Below are 22,730 nucleotides of genomic sequence, written 5' to 3'. Positions count from 1 at the left end.
TCATTCTGACCAGGAGTAAGGCGCACTACCGTCAGTGTATGAGGACAGCTGTAAAACTTGCTTGGTCCCATAATTCACTTGTAAAGTGCATGAGGAAATATACAGACACCATCTTGAAATTTGCTACTTTAAATCACAGTTTAGAAAAGTAATAACAAGGATGAATTAGGATCTTCACGTTCCGATTCAGGGATTTCCAGTTTAAAGTTTAGATTCTAGTAATAAGCCTGATTTTCTTACAAATTCAAACATGACAATGGTATGAACAAAGCGATAGGTGTTCCTGGCATTTATTACATTTATTAATGTTTTTAACTCAATTCCCAATAATATTTCTCATCAAAGTATTGTTGATAAGATTTTAATCTATAGAATTAAAAAAACACTTTTTTAAAAACTGTTCTGACCTGTGTCAACAACGTTGTGTTAATCTATTTTCAGTTGGATTACCCAGTTTCTGTTTTCAATCTTAACCCAAACATCGATCAACCTAAAAAAAATGAAAGAGCTGCTTGACCATGACGTGATTTGAATACACAACTTTCTGATATGGATTCAGAAGCACTACAGATGAATTAAGATCTTCACAATCAGATTCAGTGATTTCCAGTCAAAAATTAAGAATCTGGTAATAAACCCTCTTTTCTTACAAATTCAAAGATGGCAATGGTAAAAATAAATTAATAAGTGCCTATGGCATTAATTACATTTATTAATGTTTGGAACTCAATTCCCAATAACAATTCTTATCAAAGTCCTCTCGAAACGATTATAATCTGTAGAACTAAAAAATGCAGTTTCTTAAACACTGCAGCCTGGTAGCAACAAAGTCGAGTTAACTTTTGTCAGTTGGACTACGCAGTTACTGTTTTCAATAATAACCCAAATATCAATCAAGATATGAAAAGACATAAAGAGCTGATTGACCCCGACGTGATTTGAAGACGCAACTTTCTGATCTGGAGTCAAACGCGCTACCGTTGCGCCACGAGGCCAGTTGAAAAGTGCTGTTGCTCCCATACTTCACATGAAAAGTGCATGATAAAATATATGGACACCATCTTGAAATTTGCTACTTATAATCACAGTTTGGAAAATATATAAACAAGGATGAATTAAGATCTTCACTTTCAGATTCAGGGATTTCCAATTAAAAATTTAGAATATAGTAATAAACCCTTTTTTCTTACAAATTCAAAGATGACAATGGTATGAACAACTTAATAGGTGTTTCTGACTTGCCACAAATTTTCTGTTTTGAACTCAGTTCCCAATGATATATCTCATCAAAGGATTGTTGAAAAGATTTTATTCAGTAGAATTAAAAAAGCAATTTTTCAAACACTTTCCTGACAGGTGGCAACAAGATCATGATAATCTATTGTCAGTTAGAATATGCAGTTTCTGTTTTCAATCTTAACCCAAACATCGATCAACTTTTAAAAAGATGAAAGAGATACTTGAACATGACATAATTTAAACATGCATCATTCTGACCAGGAGTAAGGCGCACTACCGTCAGTGTATGAGGAAAGCTGTAAAACTTGCTTGCTCCCATAATTCACTTGTAAAGTGCATGAGGAAATATACAGACACCATCTTGAAATTTGCTACTTTAAATCACAGTTTAGAAAAGTAATAACAAGGATGAATTAGGATCTTCACGTTCCGATTCAGGGATTTCCAGTTTAAAGTTTAGATTCTAGTAATAAGCCTGATCTTCTTACAAATTCAAAGATGACAATGGTATGAACAAAGCAATAGGTGTTCCTGGAATTTATTACATTTATTAATGTTTTTAACTCAATTCCCAATAATATTTCTCATCAAAGTATTGTTGATAAGATTTTAATCTATAGAATTGAAAAAACACTTTTTTAAAAACTGTTCTGACCTGTGTCAACAACGTTGTGTTAATCTATTTTCAGTTAGATTACCCAGTTTCTGTTTTCAATCTTAACCCAAACATCGATCAAGCTATAAAAATATGAAAGAGCTGCTTGACCATGACGTGATTTGAATACACAACTTTCTGATATGGATTCAGAAGCACTACAGTTGAATTAAGATTTTCACAATCAGATTCAGTGATTTCCAGTCAAAAATTAAGAATCTGGTAATAAACCCTCTTTTCTTACAAATTCAAAGATGTCAATGGTAAAAATAAATTAATAGGTGCTTATGGCATTAATTACATTTATTAATGTTTGGAACTCAATTCACAATAACAGTTCTTATCAAAGTCCTCTTGAAACGATTATAATCTGTAGAACTAAAAAATGCATTTTCTTAAACACTGCAGCTTGGTAGCAACAAAGTCGAGTTAACTTTTGTCAGTTGGACTACACAGTTACTGTTTTCAATAATAACCCAAACATCAATCAAGATATGAAAAGACATAAAGAGCTGATTGACCCCGACGTGATTTGAACACGCAACATTCTGATATGGAGTAAGACACGCTACCATTGCGCCACGAGGTCAGTTGAAAAGTGTTGTTGCTCCCATACTTCACATGAAAAGTGCATGATAAAATATATGGACACCATCTTGAAATTTGCTACTTATAATCACAGTTTGGAAAAGATATAAACAAGGATGAATTAAGGTCTTCACTTTCAGATTCAGGGATTTCCAATTAAAAATTTAGAATATAGTAATAAACCCTTTTTTCTTACAAATTCAAAGATGACAATGGTATGAACAAATTAATAGGTGTTTCTGACTTGCCACAAATTTCCTGTTTTGAACTCAGTTCCCAATGATATATCTCATCAAAGGATTGTTGAAAAGATTTTATTCAGTAGAATTAAAAAAGCAATTTTTCAAACACTTTCCTGACAGGTGGCAACAAGATCATGATAATCTATTGTCAGTTAGAATACGCAGTTTCTGTTTTCAATCTTAACCCAAACATCGATCAACTTTTAAAAAGATGAAAGAGATACTTGAACGTGACATAATTTAAACATGCATCATTATGACCAGGAGTAAGGCGCACTACCGTCAGTGTATGAGGACAGCTGTAAACCTTGCTTGCTCCCATAATTCACTTGTAAAGTGCATGAGGAAATATACAGACACCATCTTGAAATTTGCTACTTTAAATCACAGTTTAGAAAAGTAATAACAAGGATGAATTAGGATCTTCACGTTCCGATTCAGGGATTTCCAGTTTAAAGTTTAGATTCTAGTAATAAGCCTGATTTTCTTACAAATTCAGAGATGACAATGGTATGAACAAAGCGATAGGTGTTCCTGGCATTTATTACATTTATTAATGTTATTAACTCAATTCCCATTAATATTTCTCATCAAAGTATTGTTGATAAGATTTTAATCTATAGAATTAAAAAAACACTTTTTTAAAAACTGTTCTGACCTGTGTCAACAACGTTGTGTTAATCTATTTTCAGTTGGATTACCCAGTTTCTGTTTTCAATCTTAACCCAAACATCGATCAAGCTAAAAAATATGAAAGAGCTGCTTGACCATGACGTGATTTGAATACACAACTTTCTGATATGGATTCAGAAGCACTACAGTTGAATTAAGATCTTTACATTCAGATTCAGTGATTTCCAGTCAAAAATTAAGAATCTGGTAATAAACCCTCTTTTCTTACAAATTCAAAGATGGCAATGGTAAAAATAAATTAATAGGTGCTTATGGCATTAATTACATTTATTAATGTTTGGAACTCAATTCCCAATAACAATTCTTATCAAAGTCCTCTTGAAACGATTATAATCTGTAGAACTAAAAAATGCAGTTTCTTAAACACTGCAGCCTGGTAGCAACAAAGTCGAGTTAACTTTTGTCAAGTTGGACTACGCAGTTGCTGTTTTCAATAATAACCCAAACATCAATCAAGATATGAAAAGACATAAAGAGCTGATTGACCTCGACGTGATTTGAACACGCAACCTTCTGATCTGGAGTCGGACGCGCTATCGTTGCGCCACGAGGTCAGTTGAAAAGTGTTGTTGCTCCCATACTTCACATGAAAAGTGCATGATAAAATATATGGACACCATCTTGAAATTTGCTACTTATAATCACAGTTTGGAAAAGATATAAACAAGGATGAATTAAGGTCTTCACTTTCAGATTCAGGGATTTCCAATTAAAAATTTAGAATATAGTAATAAACCCTTTTTTCTTACAAATTCAAAGATGACAATGGTATGAACAAATTAATAGGTGTTTCTGACTTGCCACAAATTTCCTGTTTTGAACTCAGTTCCCAATGATATATCTCATCAAAGGATTGTTGAAAAGATTTTATTCAGTAGAATTAAAAAAACAATTTTTCAAACACTTTCCTGACATGTGGCAACAAGATCATGATAATCTATTGTCAGTTAGAATACGCAGTTTCTGTTTTCAATCTTAACCCAAACATCGATCAACTTTTAAAAAGATGAAAGAGATACTTGAACATGACATAATTTAAACATGCATCATTCTGACCAGGAGTAAGGCGCACTACCGTCAGTGTATGAGGACAGCTGTAAAACTTGCTTGCTCCCATAATTCACTTGTAAAGTGCATGAGGAAATATACAGACACCATATTGAAATTTGCTACTTTAAATCACAGTTTAGAAAAGTAATAACAAGGATGAATTAGGATCTTCACGTTCCAATTCAGGGATTTCCAGTTTAAAGTTTAGACTCTAGTAATAAGCCTGATTTTCTTACAAATTCAAAGATGACAATGGTATGAACAAAGCGATAGGTGTTCCTGGCATTTATTACATTTATTAATGTTTTTAACTCAATTACCAATAATATTTCTCATCAAAGTATTGTTGATAAGATTTTAATCTATAGAATTAAAAAAACACTTTTTTAAAAACTGTTCTGACCTGTGTCAACAACGTTGTGTTAATCTATTTTCAGTTGGATTACCCAGTTTCTGTTTTCAATCTTAACCCAAACATCGATCAAACTAAAAAATATGAAAGAGCTGCTTGACCATGACGTGATTTGAATACACAACTTTCTGATATGGATTCAGAAGCACTACAGTTGAATTAAGATCGTCACAATCAGATTCAGTGATTTCCAGTCAAAAATTAAGAATCTGGTAATAAACCCTCTTTTCTTACATATTCAAAGATGGCAATGGTAAAAATAAATTAATAGGTGCCTATGGCATTAATTACATTTATTAATGTTTGGAACTCAATTCCCAATAACAATTCTTATCAAAGTCCTCTTGAAACGATTATAATCTGTAGAACTAAAAAATGCAGTTTCTTAAACTCTGCAGCCTGGTAGCAAAAAAGTCGAGTTAACTTTTGTCAGTTGGACTACGCAGTTACTGTTTTCAATAATAACCCAAATATCAATCAAGATATGAAAAGACATAAAGAGCTGATTGACCCCGACGTGATTTGAAGACGCAACTTTCTGATCTGGAGTCAGACACGCTACCGTTGCGCCACGAGGTCAGTTGAAAAGTGTTGTTGCTCCCATACTTCACATGAAAAGTGCATGATAAAATATATGGACACCATCTTGAAATTTGCTACTTATAATCACAGTTTGGAAAAGATATAAACAAGGATGAATTAAGATCTTCACTTTCAGATTCAGGGATTTCCAATTAAAAATTTAGAATATAGTAATAAACCCTTTTTTCTTACAAATTCAAAGATGACAATGGTATGAACAAATTAATAGGTGTTTCTGACTTGCCACAAATTTCCTGTTTTGAACTCAGTTCCCAATGATATATCTCATCAAAGGATTGTTGAAAAGATTTTATTCAGTAGAATTAAAAAAACAATTTTTCAAACACTTTCCTGACATGTGGCAACAAGATCATGATAATCTATTGTCAGTTAGAATACGCAGTTTCTGTTTTCAATCTTAACCCAAACATCGATCAACTTTTAAAAAGATGAAAGAGATACTTGAACATGACATAATTTAAACATGCATCATTCTGACCAGGAGTAAGGCGCACTACCGTCAGTGTATGAGGACAGCTGTAAAACTTGCTTGCTCCCATAATTCACTTGTAAAGTGCATGAGGAAATATACAGACACCATATTGAAATTTGCTACTTTAAATCACAGTTTAGAAAAGTAATAACAAGGATGAATTAGGATCTTCACGTTCCAATTCAGGGATTTCCAGTTTAAAGTTTAGACTCTAGTAATAAGCCTGATTTTCTTACAAATTCAAAGATGACAATGGTATGAACAAAGCGATAGGTGTTCCTGGCATTTATTACATTTATTAATGTTTTTAACTCAATTACCAATAATATTTCTCATCAAAGTATTGTTGATAAGATTTTAATCTATAGAATTAAAAAAACACTTTTTTAAAAACTGTTCTGACCTGTGTCAACAACGTTGTGTTAATCTATTTTCAGTTGGATTACCCAGTTTCTGTTTTCAATCTTAACCCAAACATCGATCAAACTAAAAAATATGAAAGAGCTGCTTGACCATGACGTGATTTGAATACACAACTTTCTGATATGGATTCAGAAGCACTACAGTTGAATTAAGATCGTCACAATCAGATTCAGTGATTTCCAGTCAAAAATTAAGAATCTGGTAATAAACCCTCTTTTCTTACATATTCAAAGATGGCAATGGTAAAAATAAATTAATAGGTGCCTATGGCATTAATTACATTTATTAATGTTTGGAACTCAATTCCCAATAACAATTCTTATCAAAGTCCTCTTGAAACGATTATAATCTGTAGAACTAAAAAATGCAGTTTCTTAAACTCTGCAGCCTGGTAGCAAAAAAGTCGAGTTAACTTTTGTCAGTTGGACTACGCAGTTACTGTTTTCAATAATAACCCAAATATCAATCAAGATATGAAAAGACATAAAGAGCTGATTGACCCCGACGTGATTTGAAGACGCAACTTTCTGATCTGGAGTCAGACACGCTACCGTTGCGCCACGAGGTCAGTTGAAAAGTGTTGTTGCTCCCATACTTCACATGAAAAGTGCATGATAAAATATATGGACACCATCTTGAAATTTGCTACTTATAATCACAGTTTGGAAAAGATATAAACAAGGATGAATTAAGATCTTCACTTTCAGATTCAGGGATTTCCAATTAAAAATTTAGAATATAGTAATAAACCCTTTTTTCTTACAAATTCAAAGATGACAATGGTATGAACAAATTAATAAGTGTTTCTGACTTGCCACAAATTTCCTGTTTTGAACTCAGTTCCCAATGATATATCTCATCAAAGTATTGTTGAAAAGATTTTATTCAGTAGAATTAAAAAAGCAATTTTTCAAACACTTTCCTGACAGGTGGCAACAAGATCATGATAATCTATTGTCAGTTAGAATACGCAGTTTCTGTTTTCAATCTTAACCCAAACATCGATCAACTTTTAAAAAGATGAAAGAGATACTTGAACATGACATAATTTAAACATGCATCATTCTGACCAGGAGTAAGGCGCACTACCGTCAGTGTATGAGGACAGCTGTAAAACTTGCTTGCTCTCATAATTCACTTGTAAAGTGCATGAGGAAATATACAGACACCATCTTGAAATTTGCTACTTTAAATCACAGTTTAGAAAAGTAATAACAAGGATGAATTAGGATCTTCACGTTCCGATTCAGAGATTTCCAGTTTAAAGTTTAGATTCTAGTAATAAGCCTGATTTTCTTACAAATTCAAAGATGACAATGGTATGAACAAAGCGATAGGTGTTCCTGGCATTTATTACATTTATTAATGTTTTTAACTCAATTCCCAATAATATTTCTCATCAAAGTATTGTTGATAAGATTTTAATCTATAGAATTAAAAAAACACTTTTTTAAAAACTGTTCTGACCTGTGTCAACAACGTTGTGTCAATCTATTTTCAGTTGGATTACCCAGTTTCTGTTTTCAATCTTAACCCAAACATCGATCAAGCTAAAAAATATGAAAGAGCTGCTTGACCATGACGTGATTTGAATACACAACTTTCTGATATGGATTCAAAAGCACTACAGTTGAATTAAGATCTTCACAATCAGATTCAGTGATTTCCAGTCAAAAATTAAGAATCTGGTAATAAACCCTCTTTTCTTACAAATTCAAAGATGGCAATGGTAAAAATAAATTAATAGGTGCTTATGGCATTAATTACATTTATTAATGTTTGGAACTCAATTCCCAATAACAATTCTTATCAAAGTCCTCTTGAAACGATTATAATCTGTAGAACTAAAAAATGCAGTTTCTTAAACACTGCAGCCTGGTAGCAACAAAGTCGAGTTTAACTTTTGTCAAGTTGGACTACGCAGTTGCTGTTTTCAATAATAACCCAAACATCAATCAAGATATGAAAAGACATAAAGAGCTGATTGACCTCGACGTGATTTGAACACGCAACCTTCTGATCTGGAGTCAGACGCGCTACCGTTGCGCCACGAGGTCATTTGAACCGTGTTGTTGCTCCCATACTTCACATGAAAAGTGCATGATAAAATATATGGACATCATCTTGAAATTTGCTACTTATAATCACAGTTTGGAAAAGATATAAACAAGGATGAATTAAGGTCTTCACTTTCAGATTCAGGGATTTCCAATTAAAAATTTAGAATATAGTAATAAACCCTTTTTTCTTACAAATTCAAAGATGACAATGGTATGAACAAATTAATAGGTGTTTCTGATTTGCCACAAATTTTCTGTTTTGAACTCAGTTCCCAATGATATATCTCATCAAAGATTGTTGAAAAGATTTTATTCAGTAGAATTAAAAAAGCAATTTTTCAAACACTTTCCTGACAGGTGGCAACAAGATCATGATAATCTATTGTCAGTTAGAATACGCAGTTTCTGTTTTCAATCTTAACCCAAACATCGATCAACTTTTAAAAAGATGAAAGAGATACTTAAACGTGACATAATTTAAACATGCATCATTCTGACCAGGAGTAAGGCGCACTACCGTCAGTGTATGAGGACAGCTGTAAAACTTGCTTGGTCCCATAATTCACTTGTAAAGTGCATGAGGAAATATACAGACACCATCTTGAAATTTGCTACTTTAAATCACAGTTTAGAAAAGTAATAACAAGGATGAATTAGGATCTTCACGTTCCGATTCAGGGATTTCCAGTTTAAAGTTTAGATTCTAGTAATAAGCCTGATTTTCTTACAAATTCAAAGATGACAATGGTATGAACAAAGCGATAGGTGTTCCTGGCATTTATTACATTTATTAATGTTTTTAACTCAATTCCCAATAATATTTCTCATCAAAGTATTGTTGATAAGATTTTAATCTATAGAATTAAAAAAACACTTTTTTAAAAACTGTTCTGACCTGTGTCAACAACGTTGTGTTAATCTATTTTCAGTTGGATTACCCAGTTTCTGTTTTCAATCTTAACCCAAACATCGATCAAGCTATAAAAATATGAAAGAGCTGCTTGACCATGACGTGATTTGAATACACAACTTTCTGATATGGATTCAGAAGCACTACAGTTGAATTAAGATCTTCACAATCAGATTCAGTGATTTCCAGTCAAAAATTAAGAATCTGGTAATAAACCCTCTTTTCTTACAAATTCAAAGATGGCAATGGTAAAAATAAATTAATAGGTGCTTATGGCATTAATTACATTTATTAATGTTTGGAACTCAATTCCCAATAACATTTCTTATCAAAGTCCTCTTGAAACGATTATAATCTGTAGAACTAAAAAATGCAGTTTCTTAAACACTGCAGCCTGGTAGCAACAAAGTCGAGTTAACTTTTGTCAGTTGGACTACGCAGTTACTGTTTTCAATAATAACCAAACATCAATCAAGATATGAAAAGACATAAAGAGCTGATTGACCCCGATGTGATTTGAACACGCAACATTCTGATATGGCGTCAGACGCAATACCGTTGCGCCACGAGGTCATTTGAAAAGTGTTGTTGCTCCCATACTTCACATGAAAAGTGCATGATAAAATATATGGACACCATCTTGAAATTTGCTACTTATAATCACAGTTTGGAAAAGAAATAAACAAGGATGAATCAAGATCTTCACTTTCAGATTCAGGGATTTCCAATTAAAAATTTAGAATATAGTAATAAACCCTTTTTTCTTACAAATTCAAAGATGACAATGGTATGAACAAATTAATAGGTGTTTCTGACTTGCCACAAATTTTCTGTTTTGAACTCAGTTCCCAATGATATATCTCATCAAAGGATTGTTGAAAAGATTTTATTCAGTAGAATTAAAAAAGCAATTTTTCAAACACTTTCCTGACAGGTGGCAACAAGATCATGATAATCTATTGTCAGTTAGAATACGCAGTTTCTGTTTTCAATCTTAACCCAAACATTGATCAACTTTTAAAAAGATGAAAGAGATACTTGAACGTGACATAATTTAAACATGCATCATTCTGACCAGGAGTAAGGCGCACTACCGTCAGTGTATGAGGACAGCTGTAAAACTTGCTTGCTCCCATAATTCACTTGTAAAGTGCATGAGGAAATATACAGACACCATCTTGAAATTTGCTACTTTAAATCACAGTTTAGAAAAGTAATAACAAGGATGAATTAGGATCTTCACGTTCCGATTCAGGGATTTCCAGTTTAAAGTTTAGATTCTAGTAAAAAGCCTTACTTTCTTACAAATTCAAAGATGACAATGGTATGAACAAAGCGATAGGTGTTCCTGGCATTTATTACATTTATTAATGTTTTTAACTCAATTCCCAATAATATTTCTCATCAAAGTATTGTTGATAAGATTTTAATCTATAGAATTAAAAAAACACTTTTTTAAAAACTGTTCTGACCTGTGTCAACAACGTTGTGTTAATCTATTTTCAGTTGGATTACCCAGTTTCTGTTTTCAATCTTAACCCAAACATCGATCAAGCTATAAAAATATGAAAGAGCTGCTTGACCATGACGTGATTTGAATACACAACTTTCTGATATGGATTCAGAAGCACTACAGTTGAATTAAGATCTTCACAATCAGATTCAGTGATTTCCATTCAAAAATTAAGAATCTGGTAATAAACCCTCTTTTCTTACAAATTCAAAGATGGCAATGGTAAAAATAAATTAATAGGTGCTTATGGCATTAATTACATTTATTAATGTTTGCATCTCAATTCCCAATAACAATTCTTATCAAAGTCCTCTTGAAACGATTATAATCTGTAGAACTAAAAAATGCAGTTTCTTAAACACTGCAGCCTGGTAGCAACAAAGTCGAGTTAACTTTTGTCAAGTTGGACTATGCAGTTACTGTTTTCAATAATAACCCAAACATCAATCAAGATATGAAAAGACATAAAGAGCTGATTGACCCCGACGTGATTTGAACACGCAACCTTCTGATTTGCTACCGTTTCGCCACGAGGTCATTTGAAAAGTGTTGTTGCTCCCATACTTCACATGAAAAGTGCATGATAAAATATATGGACACCATCTTGAAATTTGCTACTTATAATTACAGTTTGGAAAAGATATAAACAAGGATGAATTAAGGTCTTCACTTTCAGATTCAGGGATTTCCAATTAAAAATTTAGAATATAGTAATAAACCCTTTTTTCTTACAAATTCAAAGATGACAATGGTATGAACAAATTAATAGGTGTTTCTGACTTGCCACAAATTTCCTGTTTTGAACTCAGTTCCCAATGATATATCTCATCAAAGGATTGTTGAAAAGATTTTATTCAGTAGAATTAAAAAAGCAATTTTTCAAACACTTTCCTGACATGTGGCAACAAGATCATGATAATCTATTGTCAGTTAGAATACGCAGTTTCTGTTTTCAATCTTAACCCAAACATCGATCAACTTTTAAAAAGATGAAAGAGATACTTGAACATGACATAATTTAAACATGCATCATTCTGACCAGGAGTAAGGCGCACTACCGTCAGTGTATGAGGACAGCTGTAAAACTTGCTTGCTCCCATAATTCACTTGTAAAGTGCATGAGGAAATATACAGACACCATCTTGAAATTTGCTACTTTAAATCACAGTTTAGAAAAGTAATAACAAGGATGAATTAGGATCTTCACGTTCCGATTCAGGGATTTCCAGTTTAAAGTTTAGATTCTAGTAATAAGCCTGATTTTCTTACAAATTCAAAGATGACAATGGTATGAACAAAGCGATAGGTGTTCCTGGCATTTATTACATTTATTAATGTTTTTAACTCAATTCCCAATAATATTTCTCATCAAAGTATTGTTGATAAGATTTTAATCTATAGAATTAAAAAAACACTTTTTTAAAAACAGTTCTGACCTGTGTCAACAACGTTGTGTTAATCTATTTTCAGTTGGATTACCCAGTTTCTGTTTTCAATCTTAACCCAAACATCGATCAAGCTATAAAAATATGAAAGAGCTGCTTGACCATGACGTGATTTGAATACACAACTTTCTGATATGGACTCAGAAGCACTACAGTTCAATTAAGATCTTCACAATCAGATTCAGTGATTTCCAGTCAAAAATTAAGAATCTGGTAATAAACCCTCTTTTCTTACAAATTCAAAGATGGCAATGGTAAAAATAAATTAATAGGTGCTTATGGTATTAATTACATTTATTAATGTTTGGAACTCAATTCCCAATAACAATTCTTATCAAAGTCCTCTTGAAACGATTATAATCTGTAGAACTAAAAAATGCAGTTTCTTAAACACTGCAGCCTGGTAGCAACAAAGTCGAGTTAACTTTTGTCAGTTGGACTACGCAGTTACTGTTTTCAATAATAACCCAAACATCAATCAAGATATGAAAAGACATAAAGAGCTGATCGACCCCGACGTGATTTGAAGACGCAACCTTCTGATCTGGAGTCAGACGCACTACCGTTGCGCCACGAGGTCAGTTGAAAAGTGTTGTTGTTCCCATACTTCACATGAAAAGTGCATGATAAAATATATGGACACCATCTTGAAATTTGCTACTTATAATCACAGTTTGGAAAAGATATAAACAAGGATGAATTAAGGTCTTCACTTTCAGATTCAGGGATTTCCAATTAAAAATTTAGAATATAGTAATAAACCCTTTTTTCTTACAAATTCCAAGATGACAATGGTATGAACAAATTAATAGGTGTTTCTGACTTGCCACAAATTTTCTGTTTTGAACTCAGTTCCCAATGATATATCTCATCAAAGGATTGTTGAAAAGATTTTATTCAGTAGAATTAAAAAAGCAATTTTTCAAACACTTTCCTGACAGGTGGCAACAAGATCATGATAATCTATTGTCAGTTAGAATACGCAGTTTCTGTTTTCAATCTTAACCCAAACATCGATCAACTTTTAAAAAGATGAAAGAGATACTTGAACGTAACATAATTTAAACATGCATCATTCTGACCAGGAGTAAGGCGCACTACCGTCAGTGTATGAGGACAGCTGTAAAACTTGCTTGCTCCCATAATTCACTTGTAAAGTGCATGAGGAAATATACAGACACCATCTTGAAATTTGCTACTTTAAATCACAGTTTAGAAAAGTAATAACAAGGATGAATTAGGATCTTCACGTTCCGATTCAGGGATTTCCAGTTTAAAGTTTAGATTCTAGTAAAAAGCCTTACTTTCTTACAAATTCAAAGATGACAATGGTATGAACAAAGCGATAGGTGTTCCTGGCATTTATTACATTTAATAATGTTTTTAACTCAATTCCCAATAATATTTCTCATCAAAGTATTGTTGATAAGATTTTAATCTATAGAATTAAAAAAACACTTTTTTAAAAACTGTTCTGACCTGTGTCAACAACGTTGTGTTAATCTATTTTCAGTTGGATTACCCAGTTTCTGTTTTCAATCTTAACCCAAACATCGATCAAGCTATAAAAATATGAAAGAGCTGCTTGACCATGACGTGATTTGAATACACAACTTTCTGATATGGATTCAGAAGCACTACAGTTGAATTAAGATCTTCACAATCAGATTCAGTGATTTCCATTCAAAAATTAAGAATCTGGTAATAAACCCTCTTTTCTTACAAATTCAAAGATGGCAATGGTAAAAATAAATTAATAGGTGCTTATGGCATTAATTACATTTATTAATGTTTGCAACTCAATTCCCAATAACAATTCTTATCAAAGTCCTCTTGAAACGATTATAATCTGTAGAACTAAAAAATGCAGTTTCTTAAACACTGCAGCCTGGTAGCAACAAAGTCGAGTTAACTTTTGTCAGTTGGACTACGCAGTTACTGTTTTCAATAATAACCCAAACATCAATCAAGATATGAAAAGACCCCGAGATCATCAATCAAGATATGAAAAGAGCATATTGACGCCGACGTGATTTGAACACGCAACCTTCTGATATGGAGTCAGACGCGCTACCGTTGCGCCATGAGGTCAGTTGAAAAGTGTTGTTGCTCCCATACTTCACATGAAAAGTGCATGATAAAATATATGGACACCATCTTGAAATTTGCTTCTTATAATCACAGTTTGGAAAAGATATAAACAAGGATGAATTAAGATCTTCACTTTCAGATTCAGGGATTTCCAACTAAAAATTTAGAATATAGTAATAAACCATTTTTTCTTACAAATTCAAAGATGAGAATGGTGTGAACAAATTAATAGGTGTTTCTGACTTGCCACAAATTTTCTGTTTTGAACTCAGTTCCCAATGATATATCTCATCAAAGGATTGTTGAAAAGATTTTATTCAGTAGAATTAAAAAAGCAATTTTTCAAACACTTTCCTGACAGGTGGCAACAAGATCATGATAATCTATTGTCAGTTAGAATACGCAGTTTCTGTTTTCAATCTTAACCCAAACATCGATCAACTTTTAAAAAGATGAAAGAGATACTTGAACATGACATAATTTAAACATGCATCATTCTGACCAGGAGTAAGGCGCACTACCGTCAGTGTATGAGGACAGCTGTAAAACTTGCTTGCTCCCATAATTCACTTGTAAAGTGCATGAGGAAATATACAGACACAATCTTGAAATTTGCTACTTTAAATCACAGTTTAGAAAAGTAATAACAAGGATGAATTAGGATCTTCACGTTCCGATTCAGGGATTTCCAGTTTAAAGTTTAGATTCTAGTAATAAGCCTGATTTTCTTACAAATTCAAAGATGACAATGGTATGAACAAAGCGAGAGGTGTTCCTGGCATTTATTACATTTATTAATTTTTTTAACTCAATTCCCAATAATATTTCTCATCAAAGTATTGTTGATAAGATTTTAATCTATAGAATTAAAAAAACACTTTTTTAAAAACTGTTCTGACCTGTGTCAACAACGTTGTGTTAATCTATTTTCAGTTGGATTACCCAGTTTCTGTTTTCAATCTTAACCCAAACATCGATCAAGCTATAAAAATATGAAAGAGCTGCTTGACCATGACGTGATTTGAATACACAACTTTCTGATATGGATTCAGAAGCACTACAGTTGAATTAAGATCTTCACAATCAGATTCAGTGATTTCCAGTCAAAAATTAAGAATCTGGTAATAAACCCTCTTTTCTTACAAATTCAAAGATGGCAATGGTAAAAATAAATTAATAGGTGCTTATGGTATTAATTACATTTATTAATGTTTGGAACTCAATTCCCAATAACAATTCTTATCAAAGTCCTCTTGAAACGATTATAATCTGTAGAACTAAAAAATGCAGTTTCTTAAACACTGCAGCCTGGTAGCAACAAAGTCGAGTTAACTTTTGTCAAGTTGGACTATGCAGTTACTGTTTTCAATAATAACCCAAACATCAATCAAGATATGAAAAGACATAAAGAGCTGATTGACCCCGACGTGATTTCAACACGCAACCTTCTGATTTGCTACCGTTTCGCCACGAGGTCATTTGAAAAGTGTTGTTGCTCCCATACTTCACATGAAAAGTGCATGATAAAATATATGGACACCATCTTGAAATTTGCTACTTATAATTACAGTTTGGAAAAGATATAAACAAGGATGAATTAAGGTCTTCACTTTCAGATTCAGGGATTTCCAATTAAAAATTTAGAATATAGTAATAAACCCTTTTTTCTTACAAATTCAAAGATGACAATGGTATGAACAAATTAATAGGTGTTTCTGACTTGCCACAAATTTCCTGTTTTGAACTCAGTTCCCAATGATATATCTCATCAAAGGATTGTTGAAAAGATTTTATTCAGTAGAATTAAAAAAGCAATTTTTCAAACACTTTCCTGACATGTGGCAACAAGATCATGATAATCTATTGTCAGTTAGAATACGCAGTTTCTGTTTTCAATCTTAACCCAAACATCGATCAACTTTTAAAAAGATGAAAGAGATACTTGAACATGACATAATTTAAACATGCATCATTCTGACCAGGAGTAAGGCGCACTACCGTCAGTGTATGAGGACAGCTGTAAAACTTGCTTGCTCCCATAATTCACTTGTAAAGTGCATGAGGAAATATACAGACACCATCTTGAAATTTGCTACTTTAAATCACAGTTTAGAAAAGTAATAACAAGGATGAATTAGGATCTTCACGTTCCGATTCAGGGATTTCCAGTTTAAAGTTTGGATTCTAGTAATAAGCCTGATTTTCTTACAAATTCAAAGATGACAATGGTATGAACAAAGCGATAGGTGTTCCTGGCATTTATTACATTTATTAATGTTTTTAACTCAATTCCCAATAATATTTCTCATCAAAGTATTGTTGATAAGATTTTAATCTATAGAATTAAAAAAACACTTTTTTAAAAACAGTTCTGACCTGTGTCAACAACGTTGTGTTAATCTATTTTCAGTTGGATTACCCAGTTTCTGTTTTCAATCTTAACCCAAACATCGATCAAGCTATAAAAATATGAAAGAGCTGCTTGACCATGACGTGATTTGAATACACAACTTTCTGATATGGACTCAGAAGCACTACAGTTCAATTAAGATCTTCACAATCAGATTCAGTGATTTCCAGTCAAAAATTAAGAATCTGGTAATAAACCCTCTTTTCTTACAAATTCAAAGATGGCAATGGTAAAAATAAATTAATAGGTGCTTATGGCATTAATTACATTTATTAATGTTTGCAACTCAATTCCCAATAACAATTCTTATCAAAGTCCTCTTGAAACGATTATAATCTGTAGAACTAAAAAATGCAGTTTCTTAAACACTGCAGCCTGGTAGCAACAAAGTCGAGTTAACTTTTGTCAGTTGGACTACGCAGTTACTGTTTTCAATAATAACCCAAACATCAATCAAGATATGAAAAGACCCCGAGATCATCAATCAAGATATGAAAAGAGCATATTGACGCCGACGTGATTTGAACACGCAACCTTCTGATATGGAGTCAGACGCGCTACCGTTGCGCCATGAGGTCAGTTGAAAAGTGTTGTTGCTCCCATACTTCACATGAAAAGTGCATGATAAAATATATGGACACCATCTTGAAATTTGCTTCTTATAATCACAGTTTGGAAAAGATATAAACAAGGATGAATTAAGATCTTCACTTTCAGATTCAGGGATTTCCAACTAAAAATTTAGAATATAGTAATAAACCATTTTTTCTTACAAATTCAAAGATGAGAATGGTGTGAACAAATTAATAGGTGTTTCTGACTTGCCACAAATTTTCTGTTTTGAACTCAGTTCCCAATGATATATCTCATCAAAGGATTGTTGAAAAGATTTTATTCAGTAGAATTAAAAAAGCAATTTTTCAAACACTTTCCTGACAGGTGGCAACAAGATCATGATAATCTATTGTCAGTTAGAATACGCAGTTTCTGTTTTCAATCTTAACCCAAACATCGATCAACTTTTAAAAAGATGAAAGAGATACTTGAACATGACATAATTTAAACATGCATCATTCTGACCAGGAGTAAGGCGCACTACCGTCAGTGTATGAGGACAGCTGTAAAACTTGCTTGCTCCCATAATTCACTTGTAAAGTGCATGAGGAAATATACAGACACAATCTTGAAATTTGCTACTTTAAATCACAGTTTAGAAAAGTAATAACAAGGATGAATTAGGATCTTCACGTTCCGATTCAGGGATTTCCAGTTTAAAGTTTAGATTCTAGTAATAAGCCTGATTTTCTTACAAATTCAAAGATGACAATGGTATGAACAAAGCGATAGGTGTTCCTGGCATTTATTACATTTATTAATTTTTTTAACTCAATTCCCAATAATATTTCTCATCAAAGTATTGTTGATAAGATTTTAATCTATAGAATTAAAAAAACACTTTTTTAAAAACTGTTCTGACCTGTGTCAACAACGTTGTGTTAATCTATTTTCAGTTGGATTACCCAGTTTCTGTTTTCAATCTTAACCCAAACATCGATCAAGCTATAAAAATATGAAAGAGCTGCTTGACCATGACGTGATTTGAATACACAACTTTCTGATATGGATTCAGAAGCACTACAGTTGAATTAAGATCTTCACAATCAGATTCAGTGATTTCCAGTCAAAAATTAAGAATCTGGTAATAAACCCTCTTTTCTTACAAATTCAAAGATGGCAATGGTAAAAATAAATTAATAGGTGCTTATGGCATTAATTACATTTATTAATGTTTGGAACTCAATTCCCAATAACAATTCTTATCAAAGTCCTCTTGAAACGATTATAATCTGTAGAACTAAAAAATGCAGTTTCTTAAACACTGCAGCCTGGTAGCAACAAAGTCGAGTTAACTTTTGTCAGTTGGACTACGCAGTTACTGTTTTCAATAATAACCCAAACATCAATCAAGATATGAAAAGACATAAAGAGCTGATTGACCCCGACGTGATTTGAAGACGCAACCTTCTGATCTGGAGTCAGACGCACTAACGTTGCGCCACGAGGTCAGTTGAAAAGTGTTGTTGTTCCCATACTTCACATGAAAAGTGCATGATAAAATATATGGACACCATCTTGAAATTTGCTACTTATAATCACAGTTTGGAAAAGATATAAACAAGGATGAATTAAGGTCTTCACTTTCAGATTCAGGGATTTCCAATTAAAAATTTAGAATATAGTAATAAACCCTTTTTTCTTACAAATTCCAAGATGACAATGGTATGAACAAATTAATAGGTGTTTCTGACTTGCCACAAATTTTCTGTTTTGAACTCAGTTCCCAATGATATATCTCATCAAAGGATTGTTGAAAAGATTTTATTCAGTAGAATTAAAAAAGCAATTTTTCAAACACTTTCCTGACAGGTGGCAACAAGATCATGATAATCTATTGTCAGTTAGAATACGCAGTTTCTGTTTTCAATCTTAACCCAAACATCGATCAACTTTTAAAAAGATGAAAGAGATACTTGAACGTGACATAATTTAAACATGCATCATTCTGACCAGGAGTAAGGCGCACTACCGTCAGTGTATGAGGACAGCTGTAAAACTTGCTTGCTCCCATAATTCACTTGTAAAGTGCATGAGGAAGTATACAGACACCATCTTGAAATTTGCTACTTTAAATCACAGTTTAGAAAAGTAATAACAAGGATGAATTAGGATCTTCACGTTCCGATTCAGGGATTTCCAGTTTAAAGTTTAGATTCTAGTAATAAGCCTGATTTTCTTACAAATTCAAAGATGACAATGGTATGAACAAAGCGATAGGTGTTCCTGGCATTTATTACATTTATTAATTTTTTTAACTCAATTCCCAATAATATTTCTCATCAAAGTATTGTTGATAAGATTTTAATCTATAGAATTAAAAAAACACTTTTTTAAAAACTGTTCTGACCTGTGTCAACAACGTTGTGTTAATCTATTTTCAGTTGGATTACCCAGTTTCTGTTTTCAATCTTAACCCAAACATCGATCAAGCTATAAAAATATGAAAGAGCTGCTTGACCATGACGTGATTTGAATACACAACTTTCTGATATGGATTCAGAAGCACTACAGTTGAATTAAGATCTTCACAATCAGATTCAGTGATTTCCAGTCAAAAATTAAGAATCTGGTAATAAACCCTCTTTTCTTACAAATTCAAAGATGGCAATGGTAAAAATAAATTAATAGGTGCTTATGGTATTAATTACATTTATTAATGTTTGGAACTCAATTCCCAATAACAATTCTTATCAAAGTCCTCTTGAAACGATTATAATCTGTAGAACTAAAAAATGCAGTTTCTTAAACACTGCAGCCTGGTAGCAACAAAGTCGAGTTAACTTTTGTCAGTTGGACTACGCAGTTACTGTTTTCAATAATAACCCAAACATCAATCAAGATATGAAAAGACATAAAGAGCTGATTGACCCCGACGTGATTTGAAGACGCAACCTTCTGATCTGGAGTCAGACGCACTACCGTTGCGCCACGAGGTCAGTTGAAAAGTGTTGTTGTTCCCATACTTCACATGAAAAGTGCATGATAAAATATATGGACACCATCTTGAAATTTGCTACTTATAATCACAGTTTGGAAAAGATATAAACAAGGATGAATTAAGGTCTTCACTTTCAGATTCAGGGATTTCCAATTAAAAATTTAGAATATAGTAATAAACCCTTTTTTCTTACAAATTCCAAGATGACAATGGTATGAACAAATTAATAGGTGTTTCTGACTTGCCACAAATTTTCTGTTTTGAACTCAGTTCCCAATGATATATCTCATCAAAGGATTGTTGAAAAGATTTTATTCAGTAGAATTAAAAAAGCAATTTTTCAAACACTTTCCTGACAGGTGGCAACAAGATCATGATAATCTATTGTCAGTTAGAATACGCAGTTTCTGTTTTCAATCTTAACCCAAACATCGATCAACTTTTAAAAAGATGAAAGAGATACTTGAACGTGACATAATTTAAACATGCATCATTCTGACCAGGAGTAAGGCGCACTACCGTCAGTGTATGAGGACAGCTGTAAAACTTGCTTGCTCCCATAATTCACTTGTAAAGTGCATGAGGAAATATACAGACACCATCTTGAAATTTGCTACTTTAAATCACAGTTTAGAAAAGTAATAACAAGGATGAATTAGGATCTTCACGTTCCGATTCAGGGATTTCCAGTTTAAAGTTTAGATTCTAGTAATAAGCCTGATTTTCTTACAAATTCAAAGACGACAATGGTATGAACAAAGCGATAGGTGTTCCTGGCATTTATTACATTTATTAATGTTTTTAACTCAATTCCCAATAATATTTCTCATCAAAGAATTGTTGATAAGATTTTAATCTATAGAATTAAAAAAACACTTTTATAAAAACTGTTCTGACCTGTGTCAACAACGTTGTGTTAATCTATTTTCAGTTGGATTACCCAGTTTCTGTTTTCAATCTTAACCCAAACATCGATCAAGCTATAAAAATATGAAAGAGCTGCTTGACCATGACGTGATTTGAATACACAACTTTCTGATATGGATTCAGAAGCACTACAGTTGAATTTAGATCTTCACAATCAGATTCAGTGATTTCCAGTCAAAAATTAAGAATCTGGTAATAAACCCTCTTTTCTTACAAATTCAAAGATGGCAATGGTAAAAATAAATTAATAGGTGCTTATGGTATTAATTACATTTATTAATGTTTGGAACTCAATTCCCAATAACAATTCTTATCAAAGTCCTCTTGAAACGATTATAATCTGTAGAACTAAAAAATGCAGTTTCTTAAACACTGCAGCCTGGTAGCAACAAAGTCGAGTTAACTTTTGTCAGTTGGACTACGCAGTTACTGTTTTCAATAATAACCCAAACATCAATCAAGATATGAAAAGACATAAAGAGCTGATTGACCCCGACGTGATTTGAAGACGCAACCTTCTGATCTGGAGTCAGACGCACTACCGTTGCGCCACGAGGTCAGTTGAAAAGTGTTGTTGTTCCCATACTTCACATGAAAAGTGCATGATAAAATATATGGACACCATCTTGAAATTTGCTACTTATAATCACAGTTTGGAAAAGATATAAACAAGGATGAATTAAGGTCTTCACTTTCAGATTCAGGGATTTCCAATTAAAAATTTAGAATATAGTAATAAACCCTTTTTTCTTACAAATTCCAAGATGACAATGGTATGAACAAATTAATAGGTGTTTCTGACTTGCCACAAATTTTCTGTTTTGAACTCAGTTCCCAATGATATATCTCATCAAAGGATTGTTGAAAAGATTTTATTCAGTAGAATTAAAAAAGCAATTTTTCAAACACTTTCCTGACAGGTGGCAACAAGATCATGATAATCTATTGTCAGTTAGAATACGCAGTTTCTGTTTTCAATCTTAACCCAAACATCGATCAACTTTTAAAAAGATGAAAGAGATACTTGAACGTGACATAATTTAAACATGCATCATTCTGACCAGGAGTAAGGCGCACTACCGTCAGTGTATGAGGACAGCTGTAAAACTTGCTTGCTCCCATAATTCACTTGTAAAGTGCATGAGGAAATATACAGACACCATCTTGAAATTTGCTACTTTAAATCACAGTTTAGAAAAGTAATAACAAGGATGAATTAGGATCTTCACGTTCCGATTCAGGGATTTCCAGTTTAAAGTTTAGATTCTAGTAATAAGCCTGATTTTCTTACAAATTCAAAGACGACAATGGTATGAACAAAGCGATAGGTGTTCCTGGCATTTATTACATTTATTAATGTTTTTAACTCAATTCCCAATAATATTTCTCATCAAAGTATTGTTGATAAGATTTTAATCTATAGAATTAAAAAAACACTTTT

General features: G+C 32.6%; 8 non-coding genes across 8 annotated transcripts; all 8 read right to left on the bottom strand.

Annotated features, from left to right (window-relative positions):
• Positions 1-923: 923 nt before the first annotated feature.
• On the bottom strand, positions 924-995 carry TRNAW-CCA (transfer RNA tryptophan (anticodon CCA)). Its single transcript has one exon. It is a non-coding gene; the product is annotated as a tRNA-Trp (tRNA).
• Positions 996-3,899: 2,904 nt separating this feature from the next.
• Positions 3,900-3,971, bottom strand: TRNAW-CCA (transfer RNA tryptophan (anticodon CCA)). The gene has a single exon. It is a non-coding gene; the product is annotated as a tRNA-Trp (tRNA).
• A 1,415-nt stretch (positions 3,972-5,386) lies between these two features.
• On the bottom strand, positions 5,387-5,458 carry TRNAW-CCA (transfer RNA tryptophan (anticodon CCA)). Its single transcript has one exon. It is a non-coding gene; the product is annotated as a tRNA-Trp (tRNA).
• A 1,415-nt stretch (positions 5,459-6,873) lies between these two features.
• TRNAW-CCA (transfer RNA tryptophan (anticodon CCA)) lies at positions 6,874-6,945 on the bottom strand. The gene has a single exon. It is a non-coding gene; the product is annotated as a tRNA-Trp (tRNA).
• A 1,417-nt stretch (positions 6,946-8,362) lies between these two features.
• Positions 8,363-8,434, bottom strand: TRNAW-CCA (transfer RNA tryptophan (anticodon CCA)). The gene has a single exon. It is a non-coding gene; the product is annotated as a tRNA-Trp (tRNA).
• A 4,379-nt stretch (positions 8,435-12,813) lies between these two features.
• TRNAW-CCA (transfer RNA tryptophan (anticodon CCA)) lies at positions 12,814-12,885 on the bottom strand. Its single transcript has one exon. It is a non-coding gene; the product is annotated as a tRNA-Trp (tRNA).
• A 7,403-nt stretch (positions 12,886-20,288) lies between these two features.
• Positions 20,289-20,360, bottom strand: TRNAW-CCA (transfer RNA tryptophan (anticodon CCA)). The gene has a single exon. It is a non-coding gene; the product is annotated as a tRNA-Trp (tRNA).
• A 1,416-nt stretch (positions 20,361-21,776) lies between these two features.
• TRNAW-CCA (transfer RNA tryptophan (anticodon CCA)) lies at positions 21,777-21,848 on the bottom strand. The gene has a single exon. It is a non-coding gene; the product is annotated as a tRNA-Trp (tRNA).
• Positions 21,849-22,730: the final 882 nt, after the last annotated feature.

This window comes from Dendrobates tinctorius, unplaced genomic scaffold (assembly GCF_039654945.1).
Source record: "Dendrobates tinctorius isolate UK_male_01 unplaced genomic scaffold, ASM3965494v1 ptg000178l, whole genome shotgun sequence".
Lineage (NCBI taxonomy): Eukaryota > Metazoa > Chordata > Amphibia > Anura > Dendrobatidae > Dendrobates > Dendrobates tinctorius.
The sequence above is the reverse complement of the archived record's forward strand: the minus strand, read 5'-3'. Positions and strand labels throughout refer to the sequence as shown.